This window comes from Mustelus asterias, chromosome 18, assembly GCF_964213995.1.
Source record: "Mustelus asterias chromosome 18, sMusAst1.hap1.1, whole genome shotgun sequence".
NCBI lineage: Eukaryota > Metazoa > Chordata > Chondrichthyes > Carcharhiniformes > Triakidae > Mustelus > Mustelus asterias.
This window is the reverse complement of record NC_135818.1, coordinates 83,947,272-83,970,062: the sequence shown is the minus strand read 5'-3', so window position 1 is coordinate 83,970,062 and position 22,791 is coordinate 83,947,272. Positions and strand designations below refer to the sequence as shown.

Sequence of the window (22,791 nt, the reverse complement as noted above, 5' to 3'; positions counted from 1 at the left end):
CACACTTCTGTAGCCCCACAAAATTTTCCAACTAATTTCCCAATTACTCTACTACAGTCAGGCTGTGCATTCCAGATCTTAAGCACTTTCTCCGTAAAAAAAGCTTTCTTCCTCACGCCCCATTTAATTCTCTTGCCAGTGACATTTTGAATTGTTGTCCCCTGGTTCTTAAGTTGTGAAGAGGATATAGGGAGACTGCAAAGGGACATGGATTAAGTGAGAGGCAAAGATTTGGCAGATGGAGTATGATGTGGAAAAATGTGAACTTGTCCATTCTGGGAGGAAAAATTAAAAATAAGCATATTTAAATGGAGAGTCACCGCAGTACTATATGGTACACGGATCCGGGTGTCCTGGTACATTAGGAAATGTTAGTATGCAGGTACAGCAAGTGATTAGGAAAGCAAATGGAATGTTGTCATTTATTGCAAAGGGGAATGGAATGTAAAAATACAATTATACAGGGTATTGGTGAAACCATATTTGGAATACTGTGTACAGGTTCAGTCTGCTATTTAACAAAGGATATAAATGCATTAGAATCAGTTCAGAGAAGATTCACCTGTCTGAAACCTAGAATTGGTGGGTGTTAGCTTGCAAGGTGAAGACTGAGAGGTGATCTTATTGAAACATGAAGATACTGTGTGGACCTGACAGGGCAGACACTGAAAGGATGTTTCCTCTTGTGGAGAGACCAGAAATAGGAGAGACAGTTCAAAAATAAGAGGTCTTCCATTTTAGACGGAGATGAGAAGATTTTTCTGTGTGTTGTGAATATTTGGAACTTTACCACAGAGTGCTGGAGGCAGAATCAATATCTTTTAAGGCAAGGGTAGATTCTTGATTAACTAGGGAGTCAAAGGTTATCAGGAATTGGTGGAATGTGGAGTTGAGGCCACAATCAAATCAGCCATAATGAATAGGGGAGCAGGCTCAAGGAGCCAAATGGCCTACTGTCTCCTAATTTTTATCTTCATTTGTGTACAAATGCCCCAGGCCCTCTGCTCCTGCACCCCCTATAGAATTATTTTAGTTAGAGTTATAGAGTCAAAAACTGCAGAAAAGGCCCTTTGGCCCATTGAGCCTGCATCGACCATGACTACCACTAAAGCCGCACTAATACCGTTTTCCTGCATTTGGCCCTTATCGTTGAATGTTGTGATATTTCAAGTGCGCATCTAAATATCTTTTAAAGGTTGTAAGGTTTCCAGCCTGCACTACCTTCCCAGGCAGTGCATTCCAGACTCCCACCACCCTCAGTGATTTTTGTTTTTCTCAAATCCCCTCTCCAATATTGCCTCTTCTCCTTATCGTCATCCATCATTTTATGCTTATTTGCATTGAATCTCATCAGTGATATCTGCTCAGTCCACCAGCCTATGTCTCTCTCGAAGCACAGTGGCTCCTACATCCTGAGTAGGTATGTATCAGTTTAACTTTTCACTCTGTTCTCTAGCCTCTCTGTTCCAATAAGCAAGCAATGTAAACTTTTAACTGAATAAGGGTTTTAAAAGTTTTCTTCCAAATAATCTTGAAAGACAACTGAACAGAAACTGCTTGAAGGTAAAGAAAGTTATGCCAATAAGATAAATTGGTACCAATTAAACTGGGAAATTGATTATGGTGTAAATGCCCAGTCTGCACAATCTTTAGCTAACAATCACATTTCCAGAAGCAGATAGTAAGTCCTAGCTTTTGGGAGAGACTGAGGCCTCCCAAGTAAAAACTGAGCTCAAAGCAATTTGGCTAAATTTCATCAAGTTTTTAAATATATACCTACCAAGAGAAACAACACTGGGCAACTTAAAGGGATTAGTATGAGAAAAGATAATATGGCACTTTGCTGTGATGTGACGGGGAGCTGTAACAGGACCTTGACATCAATATTGGAAATTCTGTTAAAGCACCACAGGGTATATAGTACGGTCTAGACATTTCTATTTTGAAATTTCCATAGAAAATTTTTATGGAAGTTTTTTTTTGTAACACTTCAATGGAGAATTTAAATATAAATTAGTGTGGGGATGTTCTTGTATTAAAAGGAAATTACTGCAGATGCTGAAATCTGAAACAAAAATAGAAAATGCTAGAAAATCTCAGCAGGTCTGGCAGCATCTGCGAGAATAGAGCTAACGTTTCGACTCAAAATGCTAGCTCTATTCTCGCGCCACATATGCTATTAGACCTGCTGAGATTTTCCAGCATTTTCTGTTTTGGCTTGCAGGTGTACTGTCTTGTGCTGGAAACTCACTTGGGATTTCTCAGAACCATTGTGCTTTAATGGATGGGATTCTGAATCCTTCTGGATACCTGTGTTCATTCTGAAAATACTAGTTTTCCAATTTGCAGTGCAGTCAAAGCCTATTTTCTTTACCTTTCTGAATCTGCATCTCAACCTGCAAATGATTGCATTAGGATTAGAATATTCTTTGTTTTTTTATGCAAAACTTTTAGAATTAACACGCTTTCATCTCATTTCGGCTCCGTTAAAAATGGGACCCTAAAGTTGGAAAAAGTGCTGAAAATTCGTCCCACCTCATCCCCTGACCTGTAAATAATTTTTTAAAAAGTAATCGTTTATCTTATACCAAAGAGCAGTCAATAACTTGTGGTTACTAAAGTATATAGGTTTTATTATATTGCAGTATCTTAGTCACAAACTGTATTATGAAAAGTTACTCATGACTAGTAGAAATAAATGATACGGTAGTTCAGAATTTGGGATTTGAGCAATTTAATATGCATCTCCAAGAGGCTGTTAACTTTAATGCAGATTTGAATTTTTGTCTTATGAATAGATGCAAAAGAAGCTGATGACTTTGAAGGATTGTGTGAGTGTCTGATTAAAATGTCCAACATGTTGAGTGCTTTGTATGTAGGGAAAAGTAGGAATTGCATAATATGCTGTACATAATTCTGCATGATTAGTCCATAGAGTATTGAACCGATAATTCAAATAACTGAGCAATGGGTATAAACCAAGATTAGTTTGTCATTTTCCAGAATAGAATAATACCAGTGAGAAGTCCTGCTCACATTTGGATAAATTCAGACTATTTGGAAGCAACAGTGATTAGCTGTGAAGGGTGCAGTGAACCTCCATATTTTTTTAATTGAGAAACCTAGGGGAATAGACAAATGTCACAGGGCAGAACAGTACAAGGTTGAAAGTAGTACGAGAGAAGATGAAGTTGTGTTTAAAGTATCAGTTTCATCAAACGTCTGCTTGACAATGGTTCTAATTAACTCTGCGGTAGCATGTTTGTACATCACTTGCGAGAAATTCATGAACACTAGCTCAAAAAGCTGGGCTGCATCTCAGTCAAGGAAAGCTGTTCTCAATAAAAGTCTGGTGTTTTGCCATTTCACATTGCAATAAATGTGGCACCCAAAGTTTCATGTACCAGGCTTCAAGTCCTGCAGTTGGCAAAGGCAATCCTTGAGATGATACATCCTGTTAACTGCAGCATAAATTACATAAAGTGTGAAATTTTCACCATGCTTTGGATTGAATAATTGGATACCGTTTTTAATGTTTTTGCATGCATGTTTTTTTCCTCCTTGCCCATCAAACTTTTGTGGTCTATTTGGCCTTCCGATATTGCTGCTTAAGTGGAGGGTGGTTTGCTCCGAGACCTTTTATTTATGCTCTTTGGCTGACTATTAGGATGCAAGACAATCCTACTCCACCCATGCCTGAAGGAAACTCTAAGGAAATTATGCAAAATGTCTCCTTTTTCAGTATGTGGAGATGCCGGAGTTGGACTGGGGTAAACACAGTAAGGAGTCTAACAACACCAGGTTAAAGTCCAACAAGTTTATTTGGTAGCAAACGCCACTAGCTTTCAGAGCAGTGCTCCTTCGTCAGGTGAGTGGGAGTTCTGTACTCCCATTCACCTGACGAAGGAGCAGCGCTCCGAAAGCTAGTGGCGTTTGCTACCAAATAAACCCGTTGGACTTTAACCTGGTGTTAGACTCCTTTTTCAGTGCCAGTCATTGAGAATGAGGGTCAATCCTGTATTTGTTATCTCCATGCCTTGCAATGAAGAGTAACTTTTCTTTTTGTTCAGCAATGCATATATTTTACAAAGGCGTTAGGTGTGCTTGCAGGTTGCTGCTTGAGATTATATTTAGTAAGAATACATATTCAAATAGTTATAATATTCAGTTTCAAAGTTATGATTTTCTTGAAGCCCTCCAGTTCTTTTGCTGTGGATTTGAAACCCTACTGTGACTTAATGTCCCCATTTCACTTCAGAGTATGGAATTCCCAGCCTTCATCTACCCCCAAGGCATGCTAGCAATTGCCACATCGCAATTGCAAGGCCAGGGAAAAAACCTTTTTCTGCCCTAGGGCCATGTAGAAATGCTTGTCACCTGGAATGTCTTATCCTTGCGTCTACACTGCCTTATTTTGACTGTTAGTGCTGCGCTGTATGGGGGATTCTCGACCTACTAGTGTACTTAGTTATGTGGTGTTCAATGAATTCAAAAGATTGAGACACAAGCCTGGCTGTTTAAATAGAAAATATTGACTTGTCCTGTCAGGTGAAGGATGTTTTTGAGGAGTGGATCTTGAGTGCCTGATGCCAAAACTAGAAAACTGGTAGATACGCTTGGGTTGGATACAGAGTAAACATTTAAAGTTTACCGCACAGTGCAACTTAATTTCAAGCTCAGAAAAATGCCCATATAACTGCTAATGGGGAAAAAAGTGTCCCACAGCAAGTTGACCTCTGGCTACCCTGAGTGAACTTAAATTGTAGGCAGTGTTTACATGTAGGGAATGGTATAAGAAAGGCATGTACTCGGTGTTCCTTGTGGGCTGCTATATATCCAACAGAGATTTCTCCTCTGCTGATATGATCACTGGTATATTCTGGACTCTATCTTTGGCCCTTCCTCTTTGACAAACACTTTCATTTGGCAACATCATCTGGAGCCATGTGATTAGGTTAATTGTGTGTGCTGATGATAGCCAGTGTTGTGCTCCTGCCCCTGCTCTTGATTCTGTTTTTTTTTGCTGCTCAATTCTTCATCTGAGATCACGTATCAACCGACTCAAGAATAGCTTCTTCCCTGCTGCCATTAGACTTTTGAATGGACCTACCTTATATTAAGTTGAGCTTTCTCTGCACCCTAGCTATGATTAGCACCATATCTTGCACCCTCTCCTTCCTTCTCCCCATGTACTCTATGAATGGTGTGCTGTATGGGGGCATGCAAGAAACAATACTTTTTGCTGTATGCCAATGCATGTGACAAATCAAATCGCCTACCTGTCTGGCATTGTCTTTGAAGGATCAAATTTTCCATTTGCTTAGGTTCTGCATATAGTCTTACCTTAGGTGTTGGTTGACTCCAAGCTGTTTCCTTCCTATATGACTTGTGTCATAAAGACTATCTCCTTACCATCCTCCTTGGCCTTCTCTTGCTCTGCTACTGTCCTCTTGAAGACCAGAGTGGTAGACTGTGTATGGAACCAAAAGAGATGGGGGAGATACTAAATGGTTTTTTTGCATCCGTATTTACTGAGGAAACGGGCATGGAGTCTACGGAAATAGGGCAAACGGGTAGGGAGGTCATGGAACCGTTACAGATTAAAGGGGAGGAGGTGCTCGCTGTCTTGAGGCAAATCAGAGTGGATAAATCCCCAGGACCGGACAGGGTATTCCCACGGACCTTGAGGGAAGCTAGTGTTGAACTTGCAGGGGCCCTGGCAGACATATTTAAAATGTCAGTATTCACGGGGGAGGTGCCGGATGATTGGAGGGTGGCTCATGTTGTTCCGTTGTTTAAAAAAGGTTCCAAAAGAAATCCGGGAAATTATAGGCCAGTAAGTTTGACGTCGGTGGTGGGCAAGTTATTGGAAGGTGTGATAAGGGATAGGATCTACAAATATTTGGATAGACAGGGACTTATTAGGGAGAGTCAACATGGCTTTGTGCGTGGTAGGTCATGTTTGACCAATCTATTTTAGTTTTTCGAGGAGGTTACCAGAAAAGTGGATGAAGGGAAGGCGGTGGATGTTGTCTACCTGGATTTCAGCAAGGCCTTTGACAAGGTCTCTCATGGGAGGTTAGTTAGGAAGGTTCAGTCGCTGGGTATACATGGGGAGGTAGTAAATTGGATTAGACACTGGCTCAATGGAAGAACAGTAAAAAGTCTCACAACACCAGGTTAAAGTCCAACAGGTTTATTTGGTAGCAAATACCATAAGCTTTCGGAGCACTGCTCCTTCGTCAGATGGAGTGGATATCTGCTCTCAAACAGTGCACATACACACAAATCAAGTTACAGAATACTAATTAGAAAGCGAATCTCTACAGCCAGCCAGACCAGATATCCACTCCATCTGACGAAGGAGCAGTGCTCCGAGAGCTTGTGGTATTTGCTACCAAATAAACCTGTTGGACTTTAACCTGGTGTTGTGAGACTTCTTACTGTGCTTACCCCAGTCCAACGCCGGCATCTCCACATGATGACTTCAATGGAAGAAGCCAGAGAGTGGTTGTGGAGGATTGCTTCTCTGAGTGGAGGCCTGTGACTAGTGGTGTGCCGCAGGGATCAGTGTTGGGTCCATTGTTGTTTGTCATCTATATCAATGATCTGGATGATAATGTGGTAAATTGGATCAGCAAGTTTGCTGATGATACAAAGATTGGAGGTGTAGTGGACAGTGAGGAAGGTTTTCAAAGCTTGCAGAGGGATTTGGACCAACTAGAAAAATGGGCTGAAAAATGGCAAATGGAATTTAACACAGACAAGTGTGAGATATTGCACATTGGAAGGACAAACCAAAGTAGAACGTACAGGGTAAATGGTAGGACTCTGAAGTGTGCAGTTGAACAGAGGGATCTGGGAATACAGGTACAGAATTCCCTAAAAGTGACGTCACAGGTGGATAGGGTCGTAAAGTGTGCCTTTGGTACATTGGCCTTTATAAATCGGAGTATCGAGTATAAAAGTTGGAGTGTTATGGTAAGGTTATATAAGGCATTGGTGAGGCCAGATTTGGAGTATTGTGTACAGTTTTGGTCACCTAGTTACAGGAAGGATGTAAATAAGGTTGAAAGAGTGCAGAGAAGGTTCACAAGGATGTTGCCGGGACTTGAGAAGCTGAGTTACAGAGAGAGATTGAATAGGTTGGGACTTTATTCCCTCGAGCGTAGAAGATTGAGGGGAGATTTGATAGAGGTGTATAAGGTGGGCGGCACGGTAGCACAGTGGTTAGCACTGCTGCTTCACAGCTCCAGGGACCTGGGTTTGATTCCTGGCTTGGGTCACTGTCTGTGTGGAGTTTGCGCATTCTCCTCGTGTCTGTGTGGGTTTCCTCCGGGTGCTCCAGTTTCCTCCCACAGTCCAAAGATGTGCGGGTTAGGTTGATTGGCCATGTTAAAATTGCCCCTTAGTGTCCTGGGATGTGTAGGTTAGAGGGATTAGCGGATAAATGTGTAGGGATATGGGGGTAGGGCCTGGGCGGGATTGTGGTCGGTGGAGACTCGATGGGCCGAATGGCCTCTCTCTGCACTGTAGGGTTTCTGTGATTTCTGTGAAGATTTTGATGGGTATAGATAGAGTGAATGCAAGCAGGCTTTTTCCGCTGAGGCGAGGGGAGAAAAAAACCAGACGGCGTGGTTTAAGGGTGAAAGGAGAAAAGTTTAAAGGGAATATTAGGGGGTCTTCACGCAGAGAGTGGTGGGAGTGTGGAATGAGCTGCCGGATAAAGTGGTAAATGCGGGGTCACTTTTAACATTTAAGAAAAACTTGGATGGGTTCATGGATGAGAGGGGTATGGAAGGATATGGTCCAAGTGCAGGTCAGTGGGACTAGGCAAAAAATGGTTCGGCACAGACAAGAAGGGCCAAAAGACCTGTTTCTGAGCTGTAATTTTCTATGTTCTATGGTTCTATGGTTCATGTACCCCATTCCTATGTTCTCCCTTGTATCTTTTGCTTTTCTGATACTGGCCTACTGCTTGCTTCCTGCTCACTCTGCACCCATGCCTTCTGGACCTCTCTCAAAATGCCTCTGTCTTGACTTCCCCTTTCTATTTTTAAAAAACTGTGAATACCTTTTCTGGTCCCTCCATGCATAACTCAATTCTAATTGTTCTTTCCCTCTTACCTAATGTTCCATTTCTTTTCCTTCTTTGTGAAGTGCTTATAAGGTAGTCAGTTTGTGATGCTGATTACTTAGTGTGACACCATAAATCATTTAGATCCTGGCATTGATCTGTGCAAAAGTTAAGAAAAATCTGATTGGTGTTTGAGAGAAAATTACCATATTTTTGGTCACTTTTACTCTACGCTTTTGTTGCTATTAACTCTCCAATCTTCCTGGCCTCTGCTTCCTCTATGGTCCAGCTCCAATACAGATTTGTTCCTCGAAGTGCTCTAGCCCCATTATTGCTCATCTATCTGTCCATGGGTATTCTAGCTCCCTTTACTGCCTCATGCCAAGGCCTGCCCCCAGTAATCCAGTCTCAACCCTTTTATCCTGCTTCTTTGTACTCCAACTGATAGCCTCCATACCCTAAAGCTCTTCTTTTCACTGCCCAGTACTGTGCTGACAGTCCTTAGCCTGAAAATCCCTGCCCCTTCCTCAATCACACCACCCAGCTTGCTGTTTCCCAACATTAGAACTGTGAGAAATGCTGCAGGAAATTTGCTGGCACATTATAACATGTCATTCTATCCGAAGGATATTCTATGGCAGGTGTTGCAGTATTACCATGTTTTGTTCTGCAGGCCATAGTTTCTGACCAAAAATGTATACATTTACTGTGCAATAATACTGCAGTATTGGAGTCTTTCAAGCTGTGAAATTAGAACCTGGCATCTGCCAGTTTTAAATTGGTCCTTTTTCTGAAGGCTGAAGTTCATGTTGTGCAGCAAAGATGAGTGGTATTATCTTTATATTTGTGTATTGAGACAATGAGCAGTACATTTCTCTTACTTTTAAAATTCTGAATTCATTTTGGTACGTTAGATTAGAATACTACTTTGATAATATAGAAAGGTTCTTAGCACACATTTTGTAATCTATTTCACGTACACAACATACTTCATTCGAATTTTTAAATTTATAATAAAAAAACAAACATTTCTGGTGACTGAAATATCTTTCAATCCTATTTTTGTTACAGTTATGCTGTTTGAGATTGCTTTGGGATCGTGTCTTTAAATTTTGGATAATTGAAGGGGATAATGTGACCTATTCTAAAGTCTGCTTGGGTGGTTTGATTGTTCAAAATCAAAGGAAGGCTTGTATTGTTTTACTGAGAGACTGTAAGGTATTTATGCTTTGAGGCAATGGCAGCAGTCTGAGTTTGCAAGAAGTAAATTTTTAGTCTCCCAAAGTCCCAGAGAGATGTTATAGGTATCAGGTTTTCAACAGTATGCTGTGAACTGTCCATATACTTCTCAGTTGAAAGAGGGGGGATCAAGGACAGCTAATTACCATTTCTATCTGAAAGCAAGGTTAATGTGTTTTTATGTTGCCATGGGGAAGAGGGCAGAGGAAGCCATTTTTGAGGTCCGTTGACAGGTTCCCTATTTGTAATTACAAATCAACAAATATTGCAGACATACAGCAGAAGTTGTGTGTGGTCAGCAGAGAGAAATGGCTGCTTGACATTGCGAGCTACTACATCGGATGCAGGAGGGTGACGGTTTCTAGTCAAAGACGTGCCTCCTGCATCTTTCTATGGCTTCCAGGAGGTTTGTTCTGGCATGGCCAGCGGAAGAAGCATAATGAGCTCAGGCTTTACTACTCGTGGTGGATTTAAGAAACACTCCTGTGGAAGGTGCCTGGAGATGGTCACTCAAAGTTACTAAGCGAAGCAGGGATAACAGTGCCTGCTGGGAATACTGTGGACTGTTTGCATTTGCCATGGATTTAATCTTTACAGCAATTGGTGCTAAATATAAAAGGGAATATTTCTATTGGGAACATAAACCAAACGGAAATCAGTGCATCTTGTGCACCATAGTGGATTGCATGGGATTAATTTATTCATCTCTTCAATTTCATAATAGATGATTTGGGGGAGGAATTGCGTCCTGAAATATTAATGACACGGAAGCTGGATAGTATCAATCTGAAGTGGTGATCTTTGCACTGCTTGAAGTGAGGCTGCTAGCCTAGCCCCGGTATCAAACTATTTAGCTTCATCAAAACTACAAGTGGGTGTGAGCTTCCAAATCTCAGAAGTTCTCAATGCTCCCAGTTAAGCTTGGAAATTCTTCAGGTATATAAACCAACCCATCCATTCGACTAAGTAAAGAAGAGATCTTTGACTTTTTGAGTGTTCATAGGTCGAGCAAACAGATGAGAATATTAGCATCAGGGACTCTGTGATTCACTATAAAAGCAGTTGATTTAAATTTTCTAGTTAAGGGAGGGATGAACATCACTTGGGAAGAAAGTCTGAAAGCTCCAGAGGTCCAGAATGCTCCTAGTGAAGGATTTCCATGATAACCACCAAATATGGCTCAGTGAAACTTCTAGCCAAGTCAAGGAGATCATGGCTGCCTGGTTCGACCTGTGCCAGGCAGTGAGAGTGCGAACATGAGGGAAAAATCTACTTGACTTTGTTCTTGCCCCTGTTGTAGATGCATGACTGTATAGGTAGGAGCAACCACTGCATAATTGTTATGGGGACAAAGCTCTATCTTCACACTGATGTCACCGCCATCATGTTTTGTGGCACTACCATAGTGCTAAATTGGATAAACTCAGAACAGATCTAATGACTCAAAACTCGGCATCCATATCGTGGGTGATCAGCAGTAGCAGAATTGTATTCCAGCACAATCTGAAACCTCCTGATGGTCTGACATATCCCTCAAGACAGCTCTGGTTCAATAATGTGTATAGGAGATTATGATAGAAGCAGTTAGTAGGCATATCTAAAAATGAGGTGCCTACTTGGTGAAGCTATAACACAGGACTTCTACAAACAAAACTCAACAATTCCACAACTAGCAGATCAGGTGAAAGCTCTGCAGCCAGTCCTGTGAATAGCGATGAGCAATTAAGCAACTCTAAATAATGGGAGGAAGCTGCACAAACATCTCCATGCCCAATAATGCTTGTGAATGCAAAAAGCTGAAGTGTTTGTAACCGTCTCCAATTCTGCTGTCTCTTTTCTAGTTTGGTGTCATATACACATTTGACTATTTGGCATTGAATATCTGAGTCCAAGTAATTTTTGTAAATTCAAAACAGTAATGGTTCCCACTTTGGCATCCCTCTTTCCTATCATGCATGACTTCTTTTCTACTAACAGCCATTGTTTCTCCATTCCTAGAGTTTACAGTAAATCTCAGCTTTACACTGGTTCTTGTATTTTGATGGCCTAAATGCATTACCAAGAAATTTGTTGTTTTGTGGTTAGAATGCGTTCAAATTAAATTTGGCCATTTTCAGTCAAGGTCAGAATGTGGTAAGGTATAAAACAGTGAAGCTAGCTGGGATAGCTGCTTTTTATGTTTAGTAATTCTGGACTTCGTCCAGTGGGTCGAATATAGTGTAACTTAGACCACAATATCAATAAAAAGATTACAGTCATAGTTAATCTAGGGCACGTCCAAATGTCGTGATAGATGGTTACCTTTTATTGGTTACTGATGAGACAGCACAGGATTTCCCTCTGACAGAGAACTTTGCATCGGTTCAGATTGTCACCGGTGAATTTGTACATTGCAACAACGACCACACTTCAAAAGTACTTTGGCTGTGAAGTGCTCTGGGGCGTCCTGAGGGTGTAAGAGGCATAATGTAAAAGCATGTCTTTCCTTATTTTGAATGAGGATAGGTTTCTTGAGGTTCATAAGAAGAGCTATATTGGATTTGAAACATTAACTCTGTTTCTCTCTCCATGGATGCTGCCAGACCTGTGTTTTTTCAGCATTTTCTGTTTTATTTTGGGTTTCTTTATGGTTTCTCTGATTTTTAGTGAATGAAGAAGATCCTTTGTTTGATCTCTGTTCTCTATCTAAATTGTGTTAGATCATGTGGTACAGTGTTATATTTGATAGTTTCCACGTTCTGGGTTCAGGTGGGGGTTGCAGGGAAAATTATTCTTTCTTTTCGTGCCCAATTTAGGACCCTTAATGGAAAATGAGCTGAAACCTCATGATTGTCTGACCTATCCCTTGAGACAGCTGGGTCCCTGGCGCTGTGAGGGTGTTGATGTTGGGTAAAGACAGGATTAGGCTTGGTTGTGAAACCTCATTTCCATAATGGAATAGTCCATTGATATTTGTGTCTAGTCTGAGTAGGAAGCAGCCACTTTAGCAATGTAGCAGAGAGCTGCCAATCCCTATCTTAAGAAATAAGAGCAGGACTAGGCCGTTTGGCTTCTTAGGTCTGCTACGCCATTCAACAAGATCGTGGCTAATCTGATAGTGGTCTTAACTCGATTTTCTTTTCTGCCCCCCCATAACCTTTGACTCCCTTATAGATGGGCAGCATGATGCCGCAGTGGGCAGCATGGAGGTTAGCACTGCTGCCTCACAGTGCCAGGGACCCGGGTTCAATTCCGGCCTTGGGTGACTGTGTGGAGTTTGCGCATTCTCTCCGTGTCTGTGTGGGTTTCCTCCATGTGTTTCCTCCCACAGTCCAAAGATGTGTGGGTTAGGTGGATTGCCCAAGGGTAAAAAAAAATGCCCCTCGGTATCCCAAGATGTGTCGGTGAGATGGATTAGTCATTGTAAATGTGTGGGGTTATGGGAAGAGGGCCGGGATAAGATATTCTGTGCAGTCTTGATGGGCTGAATGACCTCCTCCTGCACTGTAGAGGTTCTATTAAATATTTGCCCAGCTTAGCTGGGAATATATTCAATGACCTTACCTCCACCCCTCTTTAGGAAGAGAATTCCAAAGACTGACATTCGGAGAAGAAATTCTTCCTCATCTGACTTAAATGGCACCTCCCTTTTCAACTGGGCTCCTTAGTTCTCGGCCCCCTTACGAGGGGAAACATCTTGCCATCTACCCTGTCAGGCTCCCTCAGAATCCCTTGCGTTTCAATAAGATTCTCTTTCATTCTTCAAAACTCCAACGAGCCCAACCTGCTCTATTTTCCCTTGTAAGACTAATCCTTCATCCCAGCATAGTGAACATTCTCTGAATTGCTCCCAATGGAGACATATCCCTCAAGTAAGAAGACCAACAAAATTGTACAAAATCTAGGTGTGGTCTCACTAATGTCCAACATAGTTGTTGCAATATTTCCCCACTTTTATACTCCATCCCTCTGACAATAAAGGCCAACATTCCATTTGCCTTCCCATGCAATCCTACAGCAGCAAGAGTCTGCATCTTCAGGAGTGGGGGAACTTTGGGGAAAAAATTAAATGCCATTGAAGCTGAAGAATCCTAAAAAATTTAATGTAACTATAAATTCAATGTTTCCTGAATGTGAGCTATTGGCAGTTTATCTAGTCCTAGTAACGATTTGCCAGATTTCCCGACCATTTTCTGGAATAATTTATTTTCCACGTTACATTTGCCGTGTATAAATTGATTACTGTTGTCCGAGATTATAGTAGTGACTCTATTTTTTAAAGTTGTTCATCAGCTGTAAAAGTGCTTTGGGATGCCCTTGAGTGTGATAGGTACCATATAAATACAAGTTAATCCTTTGTTTTGCATTTGTTCCCTGGTGTATATATAGTACAGTACAAAATATACCCCCATACTGCATGGCTTAGACTGCTTTTTGAATAGTTTTTTCCCCAGGACCAAAAATTCCGACCATAATCTGTTAAGTCTATGTAGCAGAAGGGGTAAATGACAAGAGTTGATCCTGGGCTGATTTGCATGAGTGGTGAAGCCTCAAGTGTGCATGCAATTCAAAACCAAGGACTGACCCCTCCACATGTCCGTAATTCATCCCCTGACCATCTGTTATTGTGTACAAAATATACAAAGCACTTTTTCATTCCTGTTTTCCTTTGTGACAGATCGCTAGTGTTGTCCGGGTGAATGGAGTGCACACATGAGGATGTAGCTGCAGCCAGTGATGAATAATAACTGGTGCTATGAGTGTGACAGAACAATGCCAGATATCCCATCTTTGGAAACTTATTTTTTGTTTTCTTTTACCCCAAATTTGGAATCTTCAGTTTTGTGCACGGGGTCAGAACTACCTATTACATCCAAAATGTTTCATGCAAGTGAATGTTGAGGTATGTTTTTGTAAGGATGGAGCATATTGCATCAAATTTTGCCTAAATCAGTTTTTTTGATTCTCTAACGATCTTGGGCAAAGGAAATCTAGTTTGAAACATAATGCAACCTGGTGGATGAGGAGGAAAGGTATACCAGAACAATCTTGATTGTAAAAGAGATATTTAACAACACAAACCATCGTACAATGTTAAGTGGCATGTGATCATCGGCATGGTAGAGTTGAGGAAAGTAGCCCTCGAATGTTAAAATGCGGTAGCAATGTGAACCCTTTTGAATTACGGACTGGAAGAATGTCCAATCATAGAATCCCTGCAGTTCAGAAGGAGGCCATTCAGCCTATTAAGACTGCACCAACAACGATGCCACCTAGGCCCTATCCCCGTAACCCCACATATTCGCCTTGCTAATCCCCCTGACACTAGGGGGCAATTTAGCATAGGCAATGAACCTAACTTGCACATCTTTGGATTGTGGGAGGAAACTGGAGCACCCAGAGGATACCCAAGCAGACACGGGGAGAACATGCAAACTCCACACAGTTGAAGGTCCTTGAATGTTGAAAATAGGGCAAAAACATGTAGAAGGTGGCTAGATTATGTGACAGAATATGGTGGGTGTATTGTTGGGGGCTGAATGAATCCACCTCTACCCAGTTGGAAAAGTTTTTGGCCACCAACCTCCAGAGAAGGCACCTTGAGATAAATGAGAATTCTGCAAAGTGCTTTGGGCGGATGGTATGTGTGTGGGGTGGTGGTGGTGAGGATATCCACAAAGAAATGCACACATGATAAGTTAAAGAAACAGTCTCGTGTCTAATGGAGCGCTACTGTTTTTGCTCCTTTTTTTTGAAATATGCAAATTCTGTCACTTGAGCTGTTGGAAATGAGCAACATCTTTCCTGGCGTTTTGTTGACAAACCGACCCAGCGAAAGGTTAGTTCGTGAGCGTTTGGGTCGCTTGGTATCGTGTTTGATTGTGGCAGGGAGCGTTAGGACCCGGAGGATATCTCCCTGCCTCTGTGGTGCGATGAGTTGGAAAAAGACAGAAAGGGAATCGGGGACGCGTTTGCGTGTGGGCTGTGATTCTTTTTTCTCTTTCACTCTGGCTGGGATATTATTTTGCAACTCCGAAAGGATTGAAACAAAAAAAAAGCACACTGAAGAAGACCAGTGTGTGAGGATTACCGGGAGGACTATGAGATGGAAATCGTTGTTTTGTAGCCAGGGCGGATGCGGAGTGGACTAACAGCAAGAGCAGAGAGAGAGACACACAAGAGCACGGGATTAAAACAAGGTTACTAAATCAGCATCTCCGTCAAGGTTTTAATCTTTGCTGTGTGGCCAGCTCTGATTTCATTAATGTTCGCAGGCGCCGGGGCTAGCCTGCACGCTTGGCTGTCGCCAGGTCTCCCTGCTGCAGTGCACAATTTTTAATTCAACACATACCTGAGTGATGCTTTCAAAATATTTCCACATCGATCCGATCTACCGCAAAAAAAGAGCTCCGCCAGTGTTAAAAACGCTCACAGCGGTGCTCATCTGACTGTGGGTGACCCTGTGCCACAGGCAGGGCGGCAAATCAGGGTTTGTTGTGTGCAAGCAAACCTCACTCCTTTTTTTTCCCCCTTTGCAATCGTCTATCTGTAAAATCCGTAGGGGAAGGGCTATTTCGTTGTTCCCTGTGGCGATTGTCATTTATTATGTGCTTCCAGTTCATTGAGATCAGAGATTTGAGCAATAGCAACCAACACTTTCAATTTATTATTCTCGCTTCCTGAGTTTTCTTTATTAAATAACCGCACGCTCGTCTGCTTGTAGGCGTCGTTGTTACGGTTTTGCCTTACAGTGCATCGGAACGGTGGTGTGCACTTTTTTTTCCTAATACAAAATGAAATTAGTGTTTAAACTGACCTGATGGCGGCTTGTTTGGGCTAGTGATTTTAAAAAAATGCCTCCTAACTTTACAGTACACGGTTCCTAAAGAAGTAATAGATATTGGATTATGTTAGTTGGAGTGTTTGTAACCCATTGGGGGAGGGTTAAAATACATAAAGATAGTGATCGATTTATAGCTTTACTCTGTTTTGATTTTTTTTTTACTTACCGAGGAACTGCGTGTTTTTCATGTATTGAAACGTAGGTAGATGCTACCATACCGTACGAAGTGAATTAAGCACTGCCCAACTGCAATGCTTCAGGTTGTCTTTCTCCAGGTCATCTTTTTCTCTTGCAGTTTTCATTATTGTGAAAATTTTGAACAGTTCAGAAAGTTGGATTTGATATTTATAATGCTGAGATCTTTAAACGGGAGGTCCCATGGTTCAGGTCAGTCTCAAGATCCTATGGGACTGTATGAAGATGAGCGGGTTTCTCCTTGCGTCCAGGCCAGATAACCAAACGATTGACCAGTCCCGCGTCTCCAGGCTGTGGGAAATTGGTGACAAATTTCTTAGAATTAAAAAAACAATTGTTAGTCCAGAGTCCCTTGAGGCAATCAAAATAAATGACTCCCACCAGTATAGTTCTCCATTGTAATCCGTAGGCTTAAATATACTTGATGCCAAGACTCATTGCGACATGTATATCAACTACTTGTTTCTCAGTATTTCAAAAATGTGGAACTCCTTGCTTCCTCCTACACCATGGGGGATTTGAAACCAAAACTAGGTAACATCTAATTGCTGCCTTTTAATTTATCTTGCCCTCTGTGCAACAATTTTCAATCTTGTTGACTTGCCAGGCAGCTTTGTGACTTATGACTCCGTTCTTTGCACAGGTTTCTCAGTTTAAAACAATTTAGCTGTTTAGTATGCTGAAGTTTTATTGAAACATCCAGGGTGACTTTGTATAATCATAGCTGGGATTATTTATGCACCATGCTTTGTTGTTATGCATATGTCTCCATCCGTATCTGCCTGAATGTTTGTGTACAGGAACGTTAACCATTTTGCCAAACCCCGCAGTATGTTTGACTTTTCAGATTTTTTATGGAGATTTTTAAAAAAGTTTGCATCTTATTGTCCTATGTTGGCATGATGCTGCAAGGGACTAACACACAGGAATAAGTATATTTTTTTGTATCTAATTTCTGTCTTACAAAAAGTGCATTAGTCGCTCACGTGCTTTGCTCATTCACCATTCCATGCCCCAACCCCCCCCCCCCACATAATTCTAGACAAATTATTTCCTCCTCTCAACTGCACCTTATTGGAGAGGTGTCAGACCTTTTGCATCTTGATAACTCTTGCTCCCCAGGGGAGCACTATACTTAGCTGGTCAGGAAGCCCAGTTTTTACTATTGTTTTTGATGGGGAGAAAATTTCCGAAATAATTCCAGAACATATCTTATTTCCCCCTCTCTGTTTTTGTTTGCTGCGTCCATTGATTATATTGTGTTGGCAGGTTGATGAGTGGGTTTGACGGGGCAGAACTGCGAGTAGAGGGAGATCAACCAGAAGATTTCTCTCTGAAGCATGGTATATTAAGTCATAAAATTCAGGAGTTATATGCACATCTCTATTCACAATTTCAGTGCTGAAATGGGAAAAGTTGTTGTGCAGTATTTATTTGAAAGTGTTTAATAAATATCTTGTTTTCATATTACCACAAGTTTTACAACAAAGTTAGTGCTTTGAAACCACCTATTGTTTCAAATATTGACATTTAGTTTTCAAGAAAATGGAATAAGTTTGGGCATGGCAGAGTTTTTAAATCATGAGGTGGAGAAATTATGAACTTGATTGAATATTGTTTCCCCAAAAATAGAATTTATGAAAGCTAACTTTTAATATTGATATTGTAACAACAATGTGGTAAGAAATCATAGAAATCATAGAAACCCTACAGTGCAGAAGGAGGCCATTTGGCCCATCGAGTCTGCACCGACCACAATCCCACCCAGGCCCTACCCCCACATCTTTACCCACTAATCCCTCTAACCTATGCATCTCAGGACTCTAAGGGGCAATTTTTAACCTGGCCAATCAACCTAACCCGCACATCTTTGGACTGTGGGAGGAAACTGGAGCACCCGGAGGAAACCCACGCAGACACAAGGAGAATGTACAAACTCCACACAGACAGTGACCCGAGCCGGGAACCGAACCTGGGACCCTGGAGCTGTGAAGCAGCAGTGCTAACCACTGTGCTACCGTGCCCACGCCCCTTCTCTCTTTGCACCTAGTGCAGCAAAATCATAAGCATTGTTACAAATGTCTTTATAATTATGTTGCAGCTTGGGTGCAGAAAAAGTTTGAGTGCTCCTGTCTTTAGTAGTCCTGTATCATTTGAGCTTTCATGTGTTTTGCGTTGCCCAATCTTTGAGTAAAATGTTTTCCTGTTCATTTCTAATCCTGAATGCCATAGCTAAAGGTTGTATCAGAAACTGTCACTATTACATTTTTTTTGAGAAGGAGAATATGTAACAGTGTACTGGGATAGGCTGCCTCTTGTCTTTAACCCGCTCATAAGCTGACTGGCATGTTGCAGTACATTTTTCTGATGACTGCTTTTTAAATAAAATCCATACCTTATTGATATTGTACCAAGGTCAATATTTTGAGTACGTTTGATGCATAAATAACATTGACTTTTTAGTTTGTACATCTGACAATTACCTTACTTTAGAGGTGCTGTTTCAGAAAAAAGCAAATTTAGAAACATAAACACTGGAAAGACCATCTAATGAACACGAGTATTGTATTAAAGTCTGCAAAATGCAGTCTACAGCTCACAAATGGCCACAAAAGTCTTGCCAACCAGATGTATGATATTTGTATTTTTTTTGGTTGGGGTTACAAATGAGAGGGAAAGGAACTGATCATCTCCATTGTCAAAGGAAATTGTATTGAAGATAATTTGAAATGTTATTTCATATTGTTTAAAAAGGATGTATTAAGTTAAAGAAAGATACAATTTGCACTCCAGTTTGTAATTTTACTGGAAATTGGCATAATGCAGTTTAAATGAATACTGGTGTTCCAGCAAAAAGATTTGCATCAGATAATATTCATGGCACCTTTCATATCATATGAGCGTACAAGTTTGGAGAGCAGGTAGGAGATTCAGCCCCTGGAGCCCTCTGTGCCATTTCATAAGATCATGGCTGATCTGACAGTTGCCTTTACTTCCCTATCTAGCCTCCTATATATCCTTGACTCCCATGTCAGTCAAGAATCTACCTAACTCGGCCTTAAAATATTCAATGACCATGGCATATCCACTATCTGGGAAAGAGTTCCATAGGCCAACAGCCCTCTTGAGAGGAAAACAGTTCTCCTCATCTCCATCATCTTAAATGGGAGATCATTTGGCCTTTGATGCAGCACCTGATGTAATGCCTTTTGGAAATTGAAGTAACCACATCTTCAGGTTCCCCGTCCATCTATTTTGGCAAGTTAGTTCCTGAAAGAGCTCTAATAAACTAGTCAAACATGATTGCCCTTTCACAAAACCATGTTGATTTCGCCTGATTGCATTGAGATTTTCTATGTGCCCCTTAACAAATTCTAGCATTTTCCCTATGACAGACGTTAGGCTAACCGTCCTGTACTGATTTCTGTCTGTCTCCTTTCCTGAATAGAGGAGTCCCAATTGCTATTTTACAACCTGATGGGATCTTTCCTGAATCTAGGGAATTTTGGAAAATTAAATTTGGGAAAAAAACAAATGCATCTGCTATCTCAGCAGCCACTTCTTGTGAGACCCAAGGATGAAGTCCTCAGAACATCCCAAGGTGCTTCAGGTCAATTAATTACTTTTAATGGTTAATCACTTGTTAGTCACTCCTGCAGTCAGTCTAACATAGCACTTCTATTAAACCTGTGTTTATCCGTCTCTGGTCGATGGAGAACAACTTCAGTTTGTCTAGTGATTTTATACAAGTGAAATCCTGCATCCCTGGTGCCATTCTAATAAACCTTAAGAAAAACTCATAGCAAGCAGAGAATCTTTGTTTCTGATTTGACCAAATACTCTACTGGCATTGTGACATTAAATGCTAATGATTTTGATGCTACCCAGGTTGTTGTCTTGTTTACTTTTGTCACTTTGATGTCAGTTAACTAAAATTGAAACTTATTTATAGTTTTCTCCATTTTAATTCGCGATTCCGTGTTAACTTCGGTTAGGGTTTTGAGAGGAGTTGCTAGGACAGTTCAAGTTTGTTATGCTAAGTGGGAAAAGGATAACAAATGGAGGTAGCGAAACACATGAAGAATGTAGGATACACTTATTACTTTGGTACTCAAAAAAACAGCAGAAGTACAGTACATGCCAATAGGTCCTGTTTGAATATACTGCTGAATGTTTTCATTGAAGCCAAACCAATAGGTGAGAATGCGTAGTATTTTTTTGAGTTCACTGGACTCAGAACTGAGGTAGCCTTGAACAGAAGTTTTTGACTTGTCCTAATTCTTAAGACAGCAATAAATGTCTTTTAATATAATTTTCTGGCTACTAACCAGTGATGTTTCCAAATACTACCTCTTCTGTCTTTTGGGCAGGGGCAAATAAATAAATAGGTGCATTGATACCTCGCAGTAACTTTATTGCATTGTCTACCTTTACCAATGATTATTGAATGAGTTCCATAATGTATCTATATTTATTTTCTGGGATTGGTTTAAGGTGTGATACTGTTGAAAATGACTACATTGAGATAGAATAATTTTTTGCATTTCTTGAAAGGGGAGGCTATTATAATTAAGCTGTTAAAAAGTATTTTTGAAATGTTTGATATGTAGGTGAATTCAGTCAGAGTTTAATAGAAAAGGTTGCCCACTGCCCAACAGTCTATCTGAGCTAAATTTTGTTTTCTTTGTCATGAGATTAATTTCATTGACTCACAGAATCAGAGTAGGACAGCACAGAAAGAGGCCATTTGACTCATCAAGTCTGTGCCAGCTCCTTTGTGGCGAAATCCAGTTAGTTCAGCTTTCCAACTCTCGTCCCTGCAGCTTATTTTTCTCTTTCCAACATTTATCCAATTCCCTTTTAAAGGTGATAATTAAATTTGAAGCAATAACAGGAAATGTTGGGAAATCTCAGCAGGTCTGATGGCATCTGTGGAGAGAGAGTAGAGCCAACATTTCAAGTCAGGATGACCCTTAGATTATTAAATTTGATCTTATCTAATAGTGCATTGTTGCATAAAGTTTTTCTTCAAGTTGCTTCTAATCCTTTTGTCATTCAGCCTAAACCTGTGCCCTCTTGTTAATGACCCTTCGACCATTAGAAACAATTTATCTTTATTCCCTCTGTTTGACTCTTAAGGATTTTAAACACTTTTATTAAACCTCTTTGCCATCTCTGTTCTAAGGAGAATAACTCCAGCTTCTTCAGTCCAATTACAAATCCTCATCCTTAGGATCGTTTTAGTAAATCACTTCAGTACTTTCTCCAAAGCATCGTTGCTAAAATGTGGTGCCTTTCATTGAACAGAATACTCCAACTTGGAATGAGCTAGTGCTTGATGTAATTTTATTTCTGTTTGGTGGGTACTTGTGTGATGGTGTGCTTTAGTTGAGATGTGCTAATGTATTGCTTACATGTGATGTAATTGTGACACAATGCTCAGCTGCTGCAGCTCTTCTCCCTCCTTTGTGACAAAGCCTTTTATTGGAAACACTGAAGTACTCGTAGTGCTTAATGTTTATGCCATCTGCAAAAGTATGCGTTCCACAAGCACTCTTACTTAATAAGACCTGCTGACTTAATGGCTATTTCTCCTGGATCAAAATCCTTTCAAATCCACAAAACTGAACATGTGACGAAAGTCTGCCTCGGCTTGAATTCTCACGAAAGATTGTTTGATATTTTTGATCCAACACAGTTTGCTCCTTTGCCAAAGTTTAAACCATGCCCTCTTGTGGAAGAGATACTGTTGTCGAGAGCCTCCTGTGGCTGTAAAAGACGTGTTCAGATTTGCTCATTCGTGCTGGCACAGGAAGTTTGGTGTCCAATAACCGACCAGAGGCACAGTTGCCATGGAGATTAAGATAAGACACCCCCAGCTTCTTAAAAAAGGATATCTGTATTTCTGTTCAGATGCATGAAGCTTTAGCCTCTACTCACTTTCCCATGTCATCTGTTGAAACCCGAGTATATGCCTGTCAAATGAAGGTCATTTATTCAATTGCTGACGTGGTGCCACAACTTTAGTCAGCAAGGTTTTTCCCTCTTTATCATAAGAAACATTTAGTTATAATGTTACATATTTTAAAAGAAAATGTAAATAATGCTACTCTGAAGAATTCAATTTATTTTCTCCTGGTAATAGCCAATTGCAGAAAGTAAATTGACCTAAACGCGAAACTTGCTGCAAGACATTTGCATGGAGAAATCCATTTTGGGCAGTGATCCAGGCTGGGTCTAACGGTCTGGCCTCTTCATGTGAATGCACTGCAGCTGAAGTCCCAAAAGCAAAGGTTGTGTTTGCTCAGTTCTAACTGCTCTTTGAAATCTGCAGCTTAGGCTTTTTTCATGGGAGAATATAGTTGATGATTTGACTTTGTTTATTTGCCTATTGATATACAATTGCTGGAATGATGATCAGCTGCACGTATACAGCATACAATTAAAGTAACCTTAA

The 22,791-nt window shown here is 40.8% G+C and overlaps 1 protein-coding gene across 9 annotated transcripts in view; it reads left to right on the top strand.

The window, feature by feature from the left end:
* Window positions 1–22,791, top strand: part of foxn3 (forkhead box N3) — a 298,786-nt gene that overhangs the window by 5,381 nt on the left and 270,614 nt on the right. For 2 of the 9 annotated variants that reach the window (XM_078234461.1, XM_078234452.1), the window contains exon 2: window positions 13,974–14,198. The exons of 3 other annotated variants lie outside the window; for them this stretch is intronic. The gene's annotated coding sequence lies outside the window, so the exon portion shown is untranslated. Of the gene's footprint in view, window positions 1–1,368; window positions 1,421–2,798; window positions 2,832–13,973; window positions 14,199–14,451; window positions 15,496–22,791 lie in introns of those variants that run through there. 4 more of the 9 variants (XM_078234455.1, XM_078234453.1, XM_078234456.1 and 1 more) reach the window with 4 other exon arrangements.